Source organism: Globicephala melas, chromosome 5 (assembly GCF_963455315.2).
Source record: "Globicephala melas chromosome 5, mGloMel1.2, whole genome shotgun sequence".
Classification (NCBI taxonomy): Eukaryota; Metazoa; Chordata; class Mammalia; order Artiodactyla; family Delphinidae; genus Globicephala; species Globicephala melas.
Window position 1 is genome coordinate 56,821,773 of NC_083318.1, and position 19,966 is coordinate 56,841,738.

General features: G+C 34.9%; 1 long non-coding RNA gene across 2 annotated transcripts in view; it reads right to left on the reverse strand.

Annotated features, from left to right (window-relative positions):
- The window catches only part of LOC132597348 (uncharacterized), a 198,640-nt gene that overhangs the window by 7,838 nt on the left and 170,836 nt on the right, over window positions 1-19,966 (reverse strand). Inside the window, exon 4 of one of the 2 annotated variants that reach the window (XR_011377482.1) lies at window positions 2,966-3,074. The exons of the other annotated variant lie outside the window; for it this stretch is intronic. This is a non-coding gene — a long non-coding RNA (uncharacterized lncRNA). Of the gene's footprint in view, window positions 1-2,965; window positions 3,075-19,966 lie in introns of those variants that run through there. 2 annotated transcript variants of the gene reach the window in all.

Sequence of the window (19,966 nt, forward strand, 5' to 3'; positions counted from 1 at the left end):
TACACCCCTATGAGTTTCACAGCTTCTCGATACTTAAGGACATTTCTAATGAGACTGGAGGTGATATTTATAAATGTGACTATTTGATATTATAAAATGAAATGTGTAAACATTTGTAGTATTTTAATAGTTCAGTGAACCAATGCCTTCCACATGACCAATGCATAACGTCATAAAATCATGCAAGGGTAAAATATATTTTCACAGTGTATGGTGGTTTCATGGGATTTTAATGTATCAGAGCATGAACAATTAATTAACTTAGTTTTAGGTTCTACTTTGCAACTGATTTTAAGGTAGCCGTTATTTCACAAATTTTGGTGTGGTATAAAAGAATATCAACAATTGTCTAAAAGGCAACTAAACACCCCTTTCTTTTTTAACTACATATTTGTATGAGCCTGAATTTTCTTCACAGACTTCAAGCAAAACAACATATTACAATGGATCAAATGCAGATGCAGATACGAAAATTCAACTGTTTTCCATTAAGCCAGATATGTAAGAGATTGGCAAAATTGTAAAATGATGTTATTCTTCTTGCTGATTTATTATTTTTTAAAAATTGGTTATTTTTATAAAAATATGCTATTTATGTTTTATGTAAAAATTATTGTTATGTTAATAAAAATAAATACATATTAAATTTTTTCAGTGGTAACTTCTAATACAGTAAATATTGATAGTTATAACCTACATAAACTAAAGTCTTTTGCATTTTCTAAGTAATTTCATGAGTGCAAAGGAATTTTGAGGCCAAAATGTTTGATATCTACTGAAAGTAATATTTTTGTGGGGAGATAATTTAAAGAAACCCTGATAGCCTTTTATAGTTGAATATCTCAATACTTCTACTAGCTCTAAGTACATTCCCTTCAGAATTTATTCATATTACAGGAAGTTATATTCTCTAATTCATTTTTTCATTCAGTCAGCAAATACTGGCACTATTCCAAATGATGAAGATATAGTAGAAATTATATCACACACCACCGAATTTTAAGCCACAAAGTATGTAAGTTCTTCTCATTAGTGGAATTTAATTCATAACTGCATGCAAGTGATTCTGGGAAATGTAGTTCTTGGGCTTCCACATTGTGGTGGAGGGCATAGAAGAATTTGGGAATGAGGCTGGTTATTGGAAAATAAAAATAACATCTACTGCAGCAAGATAGTAAATATGCCAAGATAAATGCTCCATAGTGAAAATCTGAAAATAGAAAAAAGAAAAAAATAGCTATTCCTTATGAGGCATCTGGCAATCAAATAACTATTCACATTATAAAAATCTTTTTGTGGTGATTTAATAAGTCAAAAGTCTTAGATAAAATATAAGATTTTAGTAAGGGGGAGAGAATATTACATCACAAAATGACAGCATCTGATGACAGCTTGAAATCATAATGGAGTAATCATAGTTCAAGCATACAAAATGGAGTTGGGTGGCTATTGAGGATCTGGTCTCAGACATGTCCCTGCACCACTGCAAGCTTGAACTTTCTGAGAACTGTACCAAACGCAAGGACACTATCAGCCATTAAAAAAAAAAAAATCTGCTAGCTGCAACCTTGGTGGTCTCAAGGTTGTTCCCCCTTGTAACTATGCAGCCAGTCCAGACCCCAACCAATTCTTGTCAGCTGTATTTATAATTCTTGATGAACAACTCACATAACTAACTGTGGCCTTGAGGATTTTGCCTTTATAAGCTGCCTCCATTTTGGAGGCATAAATAAATGCTTGTTTATTTCAATCTGGTCTCCATTTCTGAAATTTTGGTTAACATAGCTGGTGTAGTTGGCAGGATCCAGATCAGCCCCCCTCAGCAGTCTGGAGCTCCTTTAGACTCAGTGTACAGTAACTACATGGACCCATTGCATGCAGATATCTCTTAGGTGGCTTGGAGGCTGTGAAGTGAGGACTCCTGGATCCAAACATCCCATTTGGTTGAGGTCTGAGTCTATTTGTGTGTTTCTCAGTGTCCACACTAGTCCACCTCTCTTTTTGGGAGTGGGGAGGAGTCTGTCTCGATATTTGGGTTTCAATTTTGTAAAAAAAATTAGGTGTGTACTCAAAATAATGGGAAGTTCTTATAACAAAAATTCAAAGAAACATGAACCCCTCCAAGAACCACTGCCAGATTTATGTGTAACACCTATGGACCCTTATCCTGTGACCACCTATCTACATGGGTCCATTTAACCCAGGATGATTTAGACTTGCACTGGCCAAAATGAGGAACTTTCCAAATCCCAAATTAGTCTTTCTTCATGCATGACTAAAAAATGGATCGAACCAGATAAAATAAGTAGGAAGCATACTTTAATTGGCATCTAGAGGCCTCCAAAGGTAACACTGAGAAAATTACCTCCCTCCAAACTATAAATGAAAAGTTGACTCAGACTGTCTCTAAACTTAAAAAATCAGCAGAAATTTCTTACCCTTCTCTTACACCCCCCTCCCAAATTTGCACTTTCTCCTTCATCCCTTTACTTGCCTTTTTCTGAACTTCCCTTTTATCTGAGGAACTCACTTCCTCCACCTCCATCAATGGACACCCCTGAGCCCAGAGCACCTCTTGATACCTTGTCCTGGCAGCCCCTTTTAAAACTAACCCCACCAGATGAGGAGAAAAACTGACCCATCTCCTCAACAATTCTCCAGGCCTTCCTACAAATAATCAGAAAGTAAATCAGCTGGAAGCCAATATTCAGGGGCTAATAGAAACAACAGTCTTTATCTTGTAAAGTCCTACAAAATCAGAAGTACAACTCTAGAAACAAATCAAAGTCCACTTATATTTACCAGTCCCAAGGACTTGCCTATTCCTCTCAAGAGGATTATAGCTATTTTAAAAGATCAGGATATTAGAGCCAAACTGTCCTGTGCTTAAGAAAAATATTAATAATAATTACCCTAAGACTTATAAAAATAGATAAATATACTTCAAAACTCCTAGGAGTAAACTTACATGTTCTCTTTCTGTCCCTTAAAGTTGTAAATCTTATCATGTCCTTGAAATGTAAACACAGCCCACATCACCTGAGACTGAGCCCAGATTATTCAGTCAGTAGAGCCTGAAAGTAAATTGAAAAAAAAAAAAAGAGAGGGAAATAGGCCTTTTAAAGCACAAACTACTGTTAAAAGGACTCTCTTGTCCTAACAGCCTCCTTAAAATTGCTTGTCAAAGGCAAATGCAGATCTTAAAAATCTTCTCCACAAATAATAAAATACTTTTTAGCCACCTGAGTAAGTAATCTAATTTATTCAATTGTTATTTATAAACTAGTAAGCTTTGTATTATACCTGATTCATAACTAAAGTTTTAAAATGAAAACTATGAGATCTCTGGTTGTGTTTATATGTATATAAGTCTATGTTATAGATATGTTATTTTCCTACCTCCAACAATATTGCCCAAATTAATTTGTAAAAGATCTCTATTTAATTGGCTTAAACTAACAAGTACTTCTATAAGAATTCTCAAAAATATAATAAAAACTAATCCAAAAAAATAAAAAACTAATCTAAATTTGTTTTTCAAATTTATGTGATATAGGATAATTTTTAGTAAATAAAAACTAATTTTAAGCTTGTTGAGTTAATTAATACAGGTGTGTCTACAAAGTTTACATTAAATATAATGGAGATGAATAATTTCTGTTCTACCTGGGTTTACTAGTCAAATGGGCTAATGTCTCTGTTACAAAACTGTCAACAAAGGAAAAAATATGATAACTGCTTAAATATCTCATGATATTTTCATGAGTAATTAAAATATGATTGCTAAGAAAATTTGAATTAAATAAATGTAAATGAGATAAGAGTTTTTAGGTGAACATTTTAACAATAATTGTTTTATGATATGTCTACTTAAATCATTTCCTAAATCTCTTTGAGGATTTACACCCCAAGAGTTTTGCTAAGTCAAATTAAATGATGGAAATACATTGAATATCTAGATCATTTCCAAATAAGGTAAAATATTAAACATTAATTGCTAAACAAGTCTCAGTTTACCTATTTTTGACCTCTTATTACAGACAGACTAAGTATGTTTGGGTCTATTAATAAATATATTTTATGCTTTATTGAAATATCATACTATGAAGTAGGATATTTCTATAAATTATAAAATATATTTATAAGTTCACCAAGCCACAAAATATTAATACAGTTCACAATTGTTTGCTTCTGCATTTTCACTTAAAAATTAAGGTTTCAAAAGATTAACAATTCTAATTAATATATGTGGTTAAAGCTACCAGATATAATAATAGAAATACGATGTGTTCTGTGGTAAGAAAAAGTATAAGATGTGGAGATATTTTTGTTAAGAAAAAAGAAAGTGAGTTTGTTCTAAAGCTGGTTATTTCTAAATGAGAAAGAAAATGAAGGACAAACTAAAATGGATATATAGAGTTATAAAATGTTTGGAAAAGAGGAATCTTTAGAAAGGAATTTTATGTGTGGTCAGGACTGGATAATACTTGAATGAATTTAATTAAGTAAATGCATTTTAATATTAAAAATAAACTGGTGCAAAATTGAAATTTGGTTTTCTCTTTGTTAAAAGAACAAATTTTCCCTATTGTTCTGCTCTTGATAATAAGAGATTATGAAAGGTTTTTCGTTACATTTATTCTACCTAAAAATAAAACATGTCAAAATAATCACTCATGTTCTATATTGTCTTTATCAGGTCTTTGATTACTTAAGTCAACCTAGTTTTCTTACTATTAAGAGCTAAATTTTTCTCAAAACTATATAAACTTCTATATTTGCCTATGATTTTTTAAATTATTTTGGTTAAATGGATAATGTGTCACAGTGACCTATTTGACTAAGTGTTTTAAAACCTTTCTGATATTTTTGACTAACTTTCTGAAAATCAAATTCTAAATGAAGTCTTTTTGTCTTAGAACTAACTTTGAGATATCCTCTCTCCTTATAAAAGGAGAAATATTAAACTAAGGAGGCATATTTGACATGTAAAGTTACATAGGAAGCATTATTAAATAAGAAGAAACATTAAGCCTTCTTTATGTTGCATCTGTATAGGTATGAATTAAAAGTATTCTAGAAATTGTGTGAAACTCCTGGAATTCTTAAAAGTCCTGACATAAAATGTTATCTGTCATCGAAACTGAAGCTCACACTAAAAGGAATGAACCCAAGTATCGGGGAAATTCTCAAATGACATTCATGCAAAGGCAGAAACAACAGAAAAATGTATAAAGATTCTAACACATGTGGATGAAGTCCATTCTATTTCTGAAAAAAACAACAAACAAACCCCCACCCCGAGCCCTCTTTGCCAGATTTTGTCATCCTGATGTTCTTGTAACATGTAACAATTTATTCCTAAATTATTGATACATAAATTAAGATGGGTCAACAATAGCTGTAAATTAAAAAAAATAGGGCTATGGGAAAACCAAGATGGCCACTTGGTTGTTCTCAGCTTCCTGACAAAACCCATTTTTTGCTTGAAGAGTTGAAGACTTCTTTTTCTGTGAGGCTGATGCAATTACAATGAGAAAGAAACGAAAATGTGTTTTCCACCTGGGGTATTCCCTTCCACAGTCTCCAGTGATGAAGGCACCCACTTCACTTGGCAAATGATACTAACCTTAACAAAACCTTGTAAATTTCCTGAAATTATCCCTGTCCCTATCACCCTCAATCATCAGGCAAGTCCAATAGAACAAACAGAAAAACTGGACTCAAGCAAAACGAGAATTAATTACCTGGGATTGAATTAACTGATGAATACAATTATAATTTATGACTCTACTGTTTAAAATATTACTGTATTTTTAATCTTTTGTTTCCCTAATACAAGGAAAATTTTTTTTAAGGCTCAGAAAAATTTGGTAAATTATACCTTTGTAAGCAGAATTGAAACATTTATCTTTTCTCCCTAACTGATCCCTCAAGTATTCACTAACTCTCAAACTAAAACAGCCCTCTCCTTTTCTTTTTTTTTAAACATCTTTATTGGAGTATAATTGCTTTACAATGGTGTGTTAGTTTTTGATTTATAACAAAGTGAATCAGTTATACATATACATATGTCCCCATATCTCTTCCCTCTTGTGTCTCCCTCACTCCCACCCTCCCTATCCCAGCCCTCTAGGTGGTCACAAAGCACCGAGCTGATCTCCCTGTGCTATGTGGCTGCTTCCCACTAGCTATCTATTTTACTTTTGGTAGTGTATATATGTCCATGTCACTCTCTCACTTTGTCCCAGCTTACCCTTCCCCTTCCCTGTATCCTCAAGTCCATTCTTTAGTAGGTCTGTGTCTTTATTCCCGTCTTGCCCCTAGGTTCTTCATGACTTCTGTTTTTTTTTTTTTTTTAAGATTCCATATATATGTGTTAGCATGCGGTATTTGTTTTTCTCTTTCTGACTTATTTCACTCTGTATGACAGACTCTAGGTCCATCCACCTCACTAAAAATAATTCAATTTCATTTCTTTTTATGGCCGAGTAATATTCCATTGTATATATGTGCCACATCTTCTTTGTCCATTCATCTGTTGATGGACACTTAGGTTGCTTCCATATCCTGGCTATTGTAAATAGAGCTGCAATGAACAATGCGGTACATGACACTTTTTGAATTATGGTTTTCTCAGGGTATATGCCCAGGAGTGGGATTGCTGGGTCGTATGGTAGTTCTATTTTTAGTTTTTTTAAGGAACCTCCATACTGTTCTCCATAGGGGCTGAATCAATTTACATTCCCACCAACAGTGCAAGAGGGTTCCCTTTTCTCCACACCCTCTCCAGCATTTATTGTTTGTAGATTTTTTGATGATGGCCATTCTGACTGGTGTGAGACAATATCTCATTGTAGTTTTGATTTGCATTTCTCTAATAACTAATGATGTTGAGCAATGTTTCATGTGTTTGCTGGCAATCTGTACTTCTTTGGAGAAATGTCTATTTAGGTCTTCTGTCCATTTTTGGATTGGGTTGTTTGTTTTTTTTGATATTGAGCTTCATGAGCTGTTTGTATATGTTGGAGATAAGTACTTTGTCAGTTGCTTCATTTGCAAATATTTTCTCCACTTCTGAGGGTTGCCTTTTGGTCTTGTTTATAGTTTCCTTTGCTGTGCAAAAGCTTTTAAGTATCATTAGGTCCCATTTGTTTATTTTTGTTTTTATTTCCATTTCTCTAGGAGGTGGGTCAAAAAGGATCTTGCTGTGATTTATGTCATAAAGTGTTCTGCCTATGTTTTCCTCTAAGAGTTTGATAATGTCTGGCCTTACATTTACATCTTTAATCCATTTAGAGTTTATTTTTGTGTATAGTTTTAGGGAGTGTTCTAATTTCATTCTTTTATTCATTAGCTGTCCAGTTTTCCCAGCACCACTTATTGAAGAGGGTGTCTTTTCTCCATTGTATATTCTTGCCACCTTTATCAAAGATAAGATGACCATATGTGCATGTGTTTATCTCTGGGATTTCTATCCTGTTCCTTTTATCTATATTTCTGTTTTTGTGCCAGTACCATACTGTCTTGATGACTGTAGCTTTGTAGTATAGTCTGAAGTCAGGGAGTCTGATTCCTCCAGCTCCGTTTTTCTCTCTCAAGATCACCTTGGCTATTCGGGGGCTTTTGTGTTTCCATACAAATTCTGAATTTTTTTGTTCTAGTTCTGTAAGAAAGGCCAGTGGTAGTTTGATAGGGATTGCATTGAATCTGTAGATTGTTTTGGGTAGTAGAGTCATTTTCACAATGTTGATTCTTCCAATCCAAGAACATGGTATATCTCTCCATCTATTTGTATCATCTTTAATTTCTTTCATCAGTGTCATAATTTTCTGCATACAGGTCTTTTGTCTCCTTAGGTAGGTTTATTCCTAGGTATTTTATTCTTTTTGTTGCAATGGTATTTGGGAGTCGTTTCTTAATATCACTTTCAGATTTTTCATCATTAGTATATAGGAATGCAAGAGATTTCTGTGCATTAATTTTGTATCCTGTTACTTTACCAAATTCATTGATTAGCTCTAGTAGTTTTCTGGTAGCATCTTTAGGATTCTCTATGTATAGCATCATGTCATCTACAAACAATGACAGCTTTACTTCTTTTCCAGTTTGGATTCCTTTTATTTCTTTTTCTTCTCTGATTGTGTGGCTAAAACTTTTAAAGCTATGTTGAATAATGGTGAGAGTGGGCAACCTTGTCTTGTTCTTGATCTTAGTGAAAATGGTTTCAAGATTTTCACCATTGAGGATGATGTTGGCTGTGGGTTTGTCATATATGGCCTTTATTATGTTGAGGAAAGTTCCCTCTATGCCTACATTCTGGAAGGTTTTTATCATAAATGGGTGTTACATTTTGTCCAAAGCTTTCTCTGCATCTATTGAGATGATCATATGGTTTTTCTCCTTCAATTTGTTAATGTGATGTATCACATTGATTGATTTCTGTATATTGAAGAATCCTTGCATTCCTGCGATAAACCCAAATTGATCATGGTGTGTGATCCTTTTAATGTGCTGTTGGATTCTGTTTGCTAGTATTTTGTTGAGGAGTTTTGGATCTAAGTTCATCAGTGATATTGGCCTGTAGTTTTCTTTCTTTGTGACATCATTGTCTGGTTTTGGTACCAGGGTGATGCTGGCCTCGTAAAATGAGTTTGGGAGTGTTCCTCCCTCTGCTATATTTTGGAAAGGTTTGAGAAGGATAGGTGTTAGCTCTTCTCTAAATGTTTGATAGAATTCGCCTGTGAAGCTATCTGGTCCTGGGCTTTTGATTGTTGGAAGATTTTTAATCACAGTTTCAATTTCAGTGTTTGTTATTGGTCTGTTCATATTTTCTATTTCTTTCTGTTTCAGTGTCGGAAAGCTGTGCATTTCTAAGAATTTGTCCATTTCTTCCAGGTTGTCCATTTTATTGTCATATAGTTGCTTGTAGTAATCTCTCATGATCCTTTGTATTTCTGCAGTGTCAGTTGTTCCTTCTTTTTCATTTTTAAGTCTATTGAGATGAGTCTTCTCCCATTTTTCTTGATGAATCTGGCTAATGGTTTATGAATTTTGTTTATCTTCTCAAACAAGCAGCTTTTAGTTTTACTGACCTTTGCTATCATTTCCTTAACTTCTTTTTCTTTCATTTCTGATCTGATCTTTATGATTTCTTTCCTTCTGCTAAACTTGGGGTGTTTTTGTTCTTCTTTCTTTAATTGCTTTAGGTGTAAGGTTAGGTTGTTTATTTGAGATGTTTATTGTTTCTTAAGGTAGGATTGTATTGCTATAAACTTCCCTCTTAAAACTGCTTTTGCTGCATCCCATAGGTTTTGAGTCGTCATGTTTTATTGTCATTTGTTTCTAGGAATTTTTTGATTTCCTCTTTTATTTCTTCAGTGATCGCTTAGTTATTAAGTAGTGTATTGTTTAGCCTCCATGTGTTTTTATTTTTTACAGATTTTTTCCTTTAATTGATATATAGTGTCATAGCATTGTGTTTGGAAAAGATATTTGACATGATTTCAATTTTCTTAAATTTACCGAGGCTTGATTTGTGACCCAAGATATGATCTATCCTGGAGAATGTTCCATGATCACTTGAGAAGAATGTGTATTCTGTTGGTTTTTCCTTATTTATTTTCATTTTGGATGATCTGTCCATTTGTGTAAGTGGGTGTTAAAGTTCCCTATTATGATTATGTTACTGCCCATTTCCCATTTTATGGCTGTTAGTATTTGCCTTATATATTGAGGTGCTCCTATGTTGGGTGCATAAATATTTACAATTGTTATATTTTCTTGGATTGATCCCTTGATCATTATGTAGTGTCCTTCTTTGTCCCTTGTAATAGTCTTTGTTTTAAAGTCTATTTTGTCTGATAGGAGTTTTGCTACTACAGCTTTCTTTTGATTTCCATTTGTGTGGAATATTTTTTTCCATCCCCTCACTTTCAGTCTGTCTGTGTCCCTAGGTCTGAAGTGGGTCTCTTGTAGACAGCATATATATGGGTTTTATTTGTGTATCCATTCAGCCAGTCTATGTCTTTTGGTGGAAGCATTTAATCCATTTACATTTAAGGTAATTATCCATATGTATGTTCCTATTACCATTTTCTTAATTGTTTTGTGTTTGTTATTGTAGGTCTTTTCCTGTCCTTGGTTTCCTGCCTAGAGAAGTTCCTTTAGCATTTGCGGTAAAGCTGGTTTGGTGGTGCTGAATTCTCTTAACTTTTGCTTGTCTGTAAAGCTTTTAATTTCTCCACAAATCTGAATGAGATCTTTGCTGGGTAGATTAATCTTGGTTGTAGGTTTTTCTCCTTCATCACTTTAAATATGTCCTGCCACTCCCTTCTGGCTTGCAGAATTTCTGCTGAAAGATCAGCTGTTAACCTAATGGGGATTCCCTTATGTGTTATTTGTCATTTTTCTCTTGCTGCTTTTAATATTAGTTCTTTGTATTTAATTTTTGATAGTTTGATTAATATGTATCTTGGTGTGTTTCTCCTTGGATTTATCCTGTATGGGACTCTCTGTACTTCCTGGACTTGATTAACTATTTCCTTTCCCATATTAGGGAAGTTTTCAACTATAATCTCTTCAAATATTTTCTCAGTCCCTTTCTTTTTCTCTTCTTCTTCTGGGAACCCTATAATTCAAATGTTGTTAATTTAATGTTGTCCCAGAGGTATCTGAGACCCTCCTAATTTTTTTTTCATTCTTTTTTCTTTATTCTTCTCTGCAGTAGTTATTTCCACTATTTTATCTTCCAGGTCACTTATCCATTCTTCTGCTTCAGTTTTTCTGCTATTGATTCCTTCTAGAGAATTTTAAATTTCATTTATTGTGTTGTTCATCACTGTTTGTTTGCTCTTTAGTTCTTCTAGGTCCTTGTTAAACATTTCTTGTATTTTCTCCATTCTATTTCCAAGATTTTGGATCATCTTTACTATCATTATTCTGAATTCTTTTTCACGTAGACTGCTTATTTCCTCTTCATTTGTTAGGTCTGGTGGGATTTTGCCTTGCTTCTTCATCTTGTGTGTGTCTATGTCTTCTCATTTTGCTTAACTTACTGTGTTTGGGATCTCCTTTCGCAAGCTGCAGGTTCGTAGTTCCCATTGTTTCTGTTGTGTGTGTCCCCAGTGGCTAAGTTTGGTTCAGTGGGTTGTATAGGCTTCCTGGTGGAGGGGACTTGTGCCTGTGCTCTGGTGGATGAGAAACAGCCCTTTTCTTGATGTCCTACAAACTGAAGCTAGATGATTTGATATTAACTTCAAAGAAATTGCCATAACATCTCATATTTAGACAATATTCACGCCTATTGCTGCATAAGCCACTCAGAAAGTTTACCTGAACATCTGATGACATCACCAGACACATTTTGAACTGCAAAAGATGCTTTGACTTCAACATCTAGAAAACTCCTTGACTGACTGCCCTGTGTGCCCAAAAACTAGTTTATAATTTGGTCCAATCATTATGCTTTGTTTTTCTTTTGTTTTCATAGACATGTCTTTTATTAAATACCCATCACTTGCACCCTAGGCCTAGCTTCGGGAGCCCACCTGCATCAGCATCTCCTAAAATGAGATACAATTATTTAATTACACTGATGTGTCCTCAGAACTAAAAAAGTATAAATTGATGAAAAGATAGCAACAAATTCATTATTTGATTCAAGAAATAATTATTGTGGTGGCACTGTTGTAGACTCTGGGAATATAAAAAATCATAATCACAACATACTCTCTGCTCTCAAGAAACTTACTTCTTCAGAGGAGATAGATAACAAAACAAGTAAACAAATGAACAAACAAGTTAATATCAGTTTTGAGTATATAATCACTTATATGATAGGGACTGACAGGAAATGTGATTTAGATAGAGTAGTAAAGAAAATGCTCCCTGGGCATGTGACATTTGAGCTGAGGTTGGGAGTTTGAAAAGAAACAGGTCATCCAATGAAAAAGGGGCAAAGATGATTTCAGGCAGAGAGAATAATATGTTTCAGGCCCTGAGAGGTGAGAAAAGTCTTTGTATGGCCAAGAAACAGAATGGAAGTCAGAGTGGCTGGAATATACCGAGTAGAGTGCAGTACAGAATGCATTATGTTAGAAAGGTACACAAGAATCAGATCATGTAATGTCTTGGCATATGCAGAGGAGCTGAAGAAAGGTCATTGTAATTAGTGAAGGTGATGAGTGAAGAGAATGACCAATTATGATGATAATGGTAGGCAAGATGAGCTCATAAAGGCACTTGAAGTTCTCATACAGACTTGGATACCTTTTTAACACATATGAGAGGCCACTGCAGGATTTTAAGTATTGGTGTAGAGAGAGATATCACTGATTTAAGATCTATTTAAGGTTTGGAAAGAACAATTTCTAAAATGAAACAAAAACAAGAACTTTTAGATTTCATAGAGAAAAATGTTAGAGAAAAATATTAAACCTTTATAAGAAGATAAAAAGAAGAAAGAGATAGTTTACTATTTTTTTGAGAATTTACACTTTCAATGAAATAAGTAGATGATGAAGTTTAACTAAATCCTCACTTGGCCTTTACTTAAGGTAAGGTCACTTTTGATGAATTACTTACTACTGTATTCATATTTCATTTTTATGGTTTTTAACATTATTTTATATTTGCATGTTTTTTATAATTGGTTGTATTCCTTTATGTAATCATTTTAAATTCAATTTTGCTCATACTACATAATTTCATTGCTCTTTTTGTTGTTAACTTTGTATAATTATTGTTGCCTTTGTTCATTGTTTAGGTGAATTTTTTCCCATGTAGCATCTAAAAGAAAATAATAATTTTTAAATGTTGTAAATAAAAACTGTAAACTATAAAGTAGTCTGCACAAATCCTCTGACAAAGGAACAAAGGGATCATACTGTATATAGAAGAAAGATTTAGGTCAAAATTTTAAAGAGAAAAACCCTAGCATATACTTAAAGAACATATGGTATATTAGAACATTAAGTAATTATAATATTTTATAAGACTTTGTATTCCACAGTAAACTTACTGTATCATTCAGTCTTGTTATTGGTAGTAGTCATCATCACTTTAAATTAATTTATGACCTACTTTGTTTAGATCAGTATGCTGGGCACTGGAAAGAAAAGTGATATTTCTTCTGAAATCAAGCTTAGAAGACAACTTTCCTCTGGTGCTGTAAACTACATTTACTTTGCAGGATTTTACTGTCAAGATTTTCAACCCAAAATACAAAAAGACCAATCTAAATTAAATCTGGATTGAGGACACATATAAACAAATGTTAGAGGAGGCTCAGAATAGAGATAAATTTTGAGAATATATTAAAAATTTTTTAATTTGTTTATACCACTTGTGGGGAGGTTGAGAAATTCTTGTTTTACCTTGTGTTTACATAGCACTTTACAGTTTCAAAGGCTTTATACTCATAATATTTCATATGGGTCTCAGAATAATTCTTGTGATAAACAAGGCAGCCACTTTCCCAACTGTGTGAAGAGTAGGAGCCAAGTAGATGAGGGACTTGCATATATCTTGTATGTGGTAGGTGTGAACTCAGACCTTCACATTCTATTCTCCTTTTCAAAGATCTTTCTGCTATGCTGTGCAGTTTTGTTATTATTTTCTGTCTAGAAAAATAAAGGGAAAAGTAAGTTGAATTATTTGGACTATTAGAAGAAATGAATTGTGAGCCTCATATTTAAGTATAAAATAAAATAAAACTTGCCAATGTTGTTTGGTGTTATATTAGACATTGAAAAATGACACAGAATTTGTTTTATGAAAGTATTTAGAAAACATAATATTATAGGTGCTATCATTTCTTAAGTGCTAACTATGAATCAGATAGTTTCTCCATGGATATTATTTTTGGGTGGGGCAAAATGTTTGTTTGGTGATTTCCATTAGATGGCTCTAGTAGCACTTAGGTTTTAACGTCATTTGAAACAATTTTGTTAGATTGTACGTGACAGCTGTCATATCAGCGTGCATTTAACAAAAGACACCAAAATTGCTGAATTTTTGTGTAGCGCAGAAGCCATTCTGGTTGATTTAAGAACTTTATTTAAGGATATGAGTAATTCTCTAACTCTCTGGGAAAGCCAGGGAATCTGGCTTAGAGGTTGGGCAGCCAGGACCTGTGCCTGCCCTGGGGCATACTTCAGAGACCCTACAGTAGTTGACACAGGCAGAGACCTTGCAGATCACATGGGAGGCCACAAATGGAGCGCTGCCATCCACCTCTCTGTTGTGCTCTGCCAACATTCACCAGAAAATGAATTATTCATAGTGCTTTCTCTTCTCTGAGTAAAAAAACCTCACAAAGGTGCATCTGATTCATTAAGTCTACGTCACATAATAGAATCACATCACTCAGTCATATGAGTGAGTTGAAAGGAAAACTTTCAACTTTTCAACTTTCAACTTGCTGGGAAAGCAAGTTCTCAAGTTCTGGCTTTTTTTTTTTTTCTTGTGAAAATAGTACTGATAAAGTGGTAAATTCCCCAAACAAAGGACTTCTGATTAAGAATGGTTGCCAAAATCATGACACATCTACTATACCACTGTGGTAGATTTAAAAAATGGTCATAAATTCATTCTTTACATAGACTCAGGCCTTTACAATGTGAGTATTGCAGCTCCTCCTATCACAAGGTAGAGCCTCTTTCCCCAAACCTTGAATCTGGGCAGGACAAGAGACCTGCCTGCACAATGCAATGAGGTAGAAATGGCACTGCACCTGTTCCAAGCCTGGATCTCATGAGAACTTTTACACTTCTGCTCTCTAAGAACCCTGCTGCCCCAAGGGAACAATGGCAAGATAATATCCTGAAGAATGGAGACCCCATGAAGCAGACAATGCCATCAGAGCCTTGACCCAGACACCTGAGAGAGTCATGCAGGAGACCCCAGGCAACAGGCAGTTGACCACAGATGCATGCATGAGCTCCACTGAATATACAGCCTGTGTTATATTAGAGGACACACCCAGCCAGCCTGTAAACCATGAGCCCATTTATACTTGACCTTGTAAGCTACTAGAACTTGGGGTGGTTTGTATGCAGCAAAAGCTGTCAGACAGACTTACAGAAAAGTTATTCCATAAGGCATTCCTGTGCAGAATGGGCTTCACATACTAAAATTCTTTTAGAAGGTAGGTGTGGGTAAGGTGAAATTTTCAGATCATATGATCAATTTTCATGTCTCTTTAAGCACACCCATGGCACTCTGCATGTAGCTGGTTTTGGTTCCATTGTGCACTTGATTATCTTAAGGGGCAGCCAAAAAGGGGTTGCCTTCATATGGTTTTAAATTACTCCAATGCCAATAGAGATTTTATCACAGCCCTTTAATGTAAGTTGATATATTTATTTCCTCCTTCTTGTTTAACTGCATATACTGTGTATTGCAGTGTCCTTTTCTTATCTGAATAGCCCCTCAATAGCTGTTTATTGGAGTATTTGCAACTTGGTCACCTCCCTCTGACAGCAGGGTAATACAGCGTAATGAAATATTTGTAAAGCCCAGTGAACTGCACAGAAGAAACGTGCTTTTAAATTCTAAATGATATTTCTTACTAACACCATTAATAATATATTTTCCCCACATTTGTGTAGCTTGTGGTTTCACTCAACCAACCATGCACCTTATAGTCACACCACATGAAATGTTAGGTGTGTGAATGACTCACAGAGACAAATCATCAAAGGAAAACACGTTGTAGAAGTTGTCCTCAACCAGTTTGGGAATTAACTGAGAAAACTGAAAATTGCTAAAATCTTTTCCAGTAATGTTTCTTGTCTTTATGATGATCATGATGCTTTAAAATCTCTTTTTGCCTGGCATTATTTAGATATTAGTATTTAACTGCATTGCATTATTAATGGCATCCAATATCCTTAATGTATCTCTAAGCTCTCCTCCGTTAGTTTCTGTCATATCTGAGATCATGCTGAGACCAATAGATCATACACTGTTGAAGCTGAAATGAACTTTTAAGTTAATACACATTAAATGCTTGATATGATACCTTGAAAGGAGTAATTAGGCAATAAACATTAGTTGTTAGTATTATTATCACTATCATTACTATTATTAAACCCTCTCATTTTAAAGATGAGAAAACTGAAGCATCTACATAAATATTTCCTGTAATATATTCCATAACTTCAGCAAATATCCTCTTATTATTTAAAAAAATACTTTCAGTTGCCTCCTATAGTCACATGTAGGAAATATAGATGAGAAAGTTAGAGTTACTATGTTCCATCTACTGACAATTAACTGGGATCCATGCTTGTACACTTGTAAAGTTGTGTTTTAGACTCCAACTTGACATCTAGGCTGGCTGGCCTTTGTTATAATCCATGTCCTGATAAGGAAGGGTATTATATACTAGCAGAGGGAGGAAGGGGCACAACCGATCTGCTCTGTACAGTGAAGGAGTGAGGTTTTTAAAGCTCCGTGTGGAAAATCTGGGAAGAAGAAAGGGAAGTAAAGAGGAAGGAAAGGGAAGATGAAGAAAAGGATGAGAGAGAAAGGAGGAGGGAAGAGAGGAGGAAGGGAGAAGCTAAGATAGCTGAGTGCTTCTTGAATAGGTTGCTAGAGAAATACAGGAGGCCCAGTTAAATCAGAATTTCAGATCATCTATAAATTTTTTTTGTATAAGGGTCCCAAATAGAGCATAGATATATATACCATTCATGTTTAGCTGATATCCAAATTTAGCTGAGTATTCTGTATTTATATTTCTAAATCTTGCCACCCTACCTTGGAGGAACAGTCATAAAGGAGAAAATGTATACAAATTAGATATAGATATTATGGCATGTGAAAGGTTAATCCCTCCTCTATTTCCTCTACAGTTGCTATATATCTCCTTTTACATGACTGCTTTTATTTCTCCTTCACTGGATCATTCTCATCTCTACTTGGAAATCTCAAAGATAACCTCAAGCAGAATGTTATCTAAAACCAAACTCATGGCATTACTATTCTGGTCTCTGCTAAGTGTCATTCCCAGAGAAATCTGTGAACCTCCTGTTTAAAATAGCTTCCTTGCCTCCCGCATCACTCTTTATTTCATTTTGTTGTTTTATTTGCTCTATAAAACATATAACTTAAACTACCTTATTTATTCATTTGCATATTTCTTTGTGATCTGGCTTCTCTTACTAAAATGGGAGCTGTGTGAAAGCAGGGAACTTGTAGGTTTTGTTTACATTAGTATTTTAGTACCTAGAACAACAATGCGTCACAAATCAATATTGAGTAAAGGTTGAATAAATTGATGAATAAATAAACTACTAACTAAACCTAGTTCTCTTATGCTATTTTCTGTCTCAGAGAATGGCATTACCAAGTACCTAATTTTGCAGGTGCCGTAAATTTGATAGTCTTTGAAATATTTTAGGCTGCCAATGTCCACATCCAATTAATTTCTAAATATTATCTCTTTTACATATTTGAAAAATCAGTGTAATTCTTGACATTTCCACAACGATTACACTGTCTCAGATGTTATTAACTTTCCTAAATGGTGGATACATAACCTCTGAAAGCTCCTTCCAAAGAATTTTCCATAGCGTAGTCAGAGTAATCCTACAGAAAAGGAAACTGAGACACATCATTCTTCCTCACCCCATCCCCAAAAGAGAATTCAAAGCAAATCTGAAAAACAAATAAAGCAAACCTTAATTTTAAATAAACAAATAATAGATGAATAAGACCCATATAACTCATTCATGATTCATAAACTGACATTTAAGAAATAACCAACCTCGGGCTTCCCTGGTGGTGCAGTGGTTGGGAGTCTGCCTGCCAGTGCAGGAGACACGGGTTCGTGCTCCGGTCCGGGAGAATCCCACGTGCCGCAGGGCGGCTGGGCCCATGAGCCTGTGCGTCCGGAGCCTGTGCTCCGCAACGGGAGAGGCCACAACAGTGAGAGGCGCGTACCGCAAAAAAAAAAAAAAAAAAGAAATAACCAACCTCAACTAGCACCATATTGCTTCTCCATGTTTTACTGGGTTGGCCAGAAGGTTCATTCAGGTTTTTCCATAACATCTTAAAGAAAACCCTGAAAGAACTTTTTTTTTTTTTTTTTTTTTTTTTGTGGTACGCGGGCCTCTCACTGTTGTGGCGTCTCCCGTTGTGGAGCACAGGCTCCGGACGCGCAGGCTCAGCGGCCATGGCTCACGGGCCCAGCCTCTCCTCGGCGCGGCATGTGGGATTTTCCCGGACCAGGGCACGAACCCGTGTCCCCTGTATCGGCAGGCGGACTCTCAACCACTGCGCCACCAGGGAAGGACCCCAAAGAACTTTTTGACCAATCTAATTATTCTCTCTCTCTCCTCCCGCCCTCTCTCTCTTCACTACCCCCCCACCATTGTTGTAGGATATTGGACCTTTTTTTTAAATTTTTTTTTTTTACATCTTTATTGGAGTATAATTGCTTTACAATGGTGTGTTAGTTTCTGCTTTATAACAAAGTGTATCAGTTATACATATACATATGTTCCCATATCTCTTCCCTCTTGCGTCTCCCTCCCTCCCACCCTCCCTATCCCACCCCTCTAGGTGGTCACAAAGCACCGAGCTGATCTCCCTGTGCTATGCGGTAGCTTCCCACTAGCTATCTATTTTACGTTTGGTAGTGTATATATGTTCATGCCACTCTCTCACTTTGTCCCAGATTCCCCTTCCCCTTCCCCATATCCTCAAGTCCATTCTCTAGTAGGTCTGTTTCTTTATTCCTATCTTACCCCTAGGTTCTTCATGACATTTTTTTTTCTTAAATTCCATATATATGTGTTAGCATACGGTATTTGTCTTTCTCTTTCTGACTTACTTCACTCTGTATGACAGACTCTAAGTCCATCCACCTCATTACAAATAGCTCAATTTCATTTCTTTTTATGGCGGAGTAATATTCCATTGTATACATGTGCCACATCTTCTTTATCCATTCATCCGATGATGGACACTTAGAGGATGTTGGATCTTAAATGAACACAATTAAATTTTTCATAACTTGTGTTCCTTTCATATATTATCATTTTTGGCTTGTGAATGGCCCTCTCTTTTTGTCTTTTTTAATCTTTAATATAGTAAACTCTTTCTAATCCATCATTCAACTCAAGATCTAGAATACTAACATATTTTACATCTACCTATCTGCTCTTTCCTTGTTCCACCATTCTTTCAACTCCCTTAGCCTGAGGCAACTACTATCGTGAAACTTAGTGTGTGTGTGTGTTTGTGTGTAGATTTTTGCCTGCTGGCCAGATCTCACCTGAGGCCTGTTTCTGTTCAACCAGTGAGCTAATCATATTTTTCACATTTTTAAAGAGTTGTAAAAAGACAATGAAAAATATGCTATATAGAAACAATTTTTCCGCTGAGTAATATATTACTAAAGCCCATTCATATTCCTGCATATAACTATACATCATTTATTTTTACTGCTATATAACATTCCATTAAGAATATACTACACAATTATCTATTGTTCCTCACTGTCTATAAATATTAGTTCTCCAATCAAACTATACATTTTGTTTACATATACATCACCACATATATCAGCTCTTAAAATTAACTCAGACTCTTTCCTTAGATCCCAGCTAAGCCTTCTTTTCTTAGGGAATCATTCTTTTCCTGACCATGTTAATTATCTACATTGAAAATATGTGTACTTCTACATTGAAGTAATGTTTTATTTATGGGTTTTATTTCTTTATTTTTCTATCTGTCTTTCTCCTCCATTATATTATAATCTTCATTAGGGGGAAAGCCTGTGGCTTTTTTTTTTTTTCTGATTATTTATCCCTAGCACTTAGCAAAGTGCTTGGTACTTAGTACATATTTGTTAACTGAATGGATGCAGTGAATATTTCTCACTAATACTTTTGTTTGTGTGAGTAAATTTTCCTGACAACTCAAAGCATTGCTGAACTATATCTAGGTAGAAATG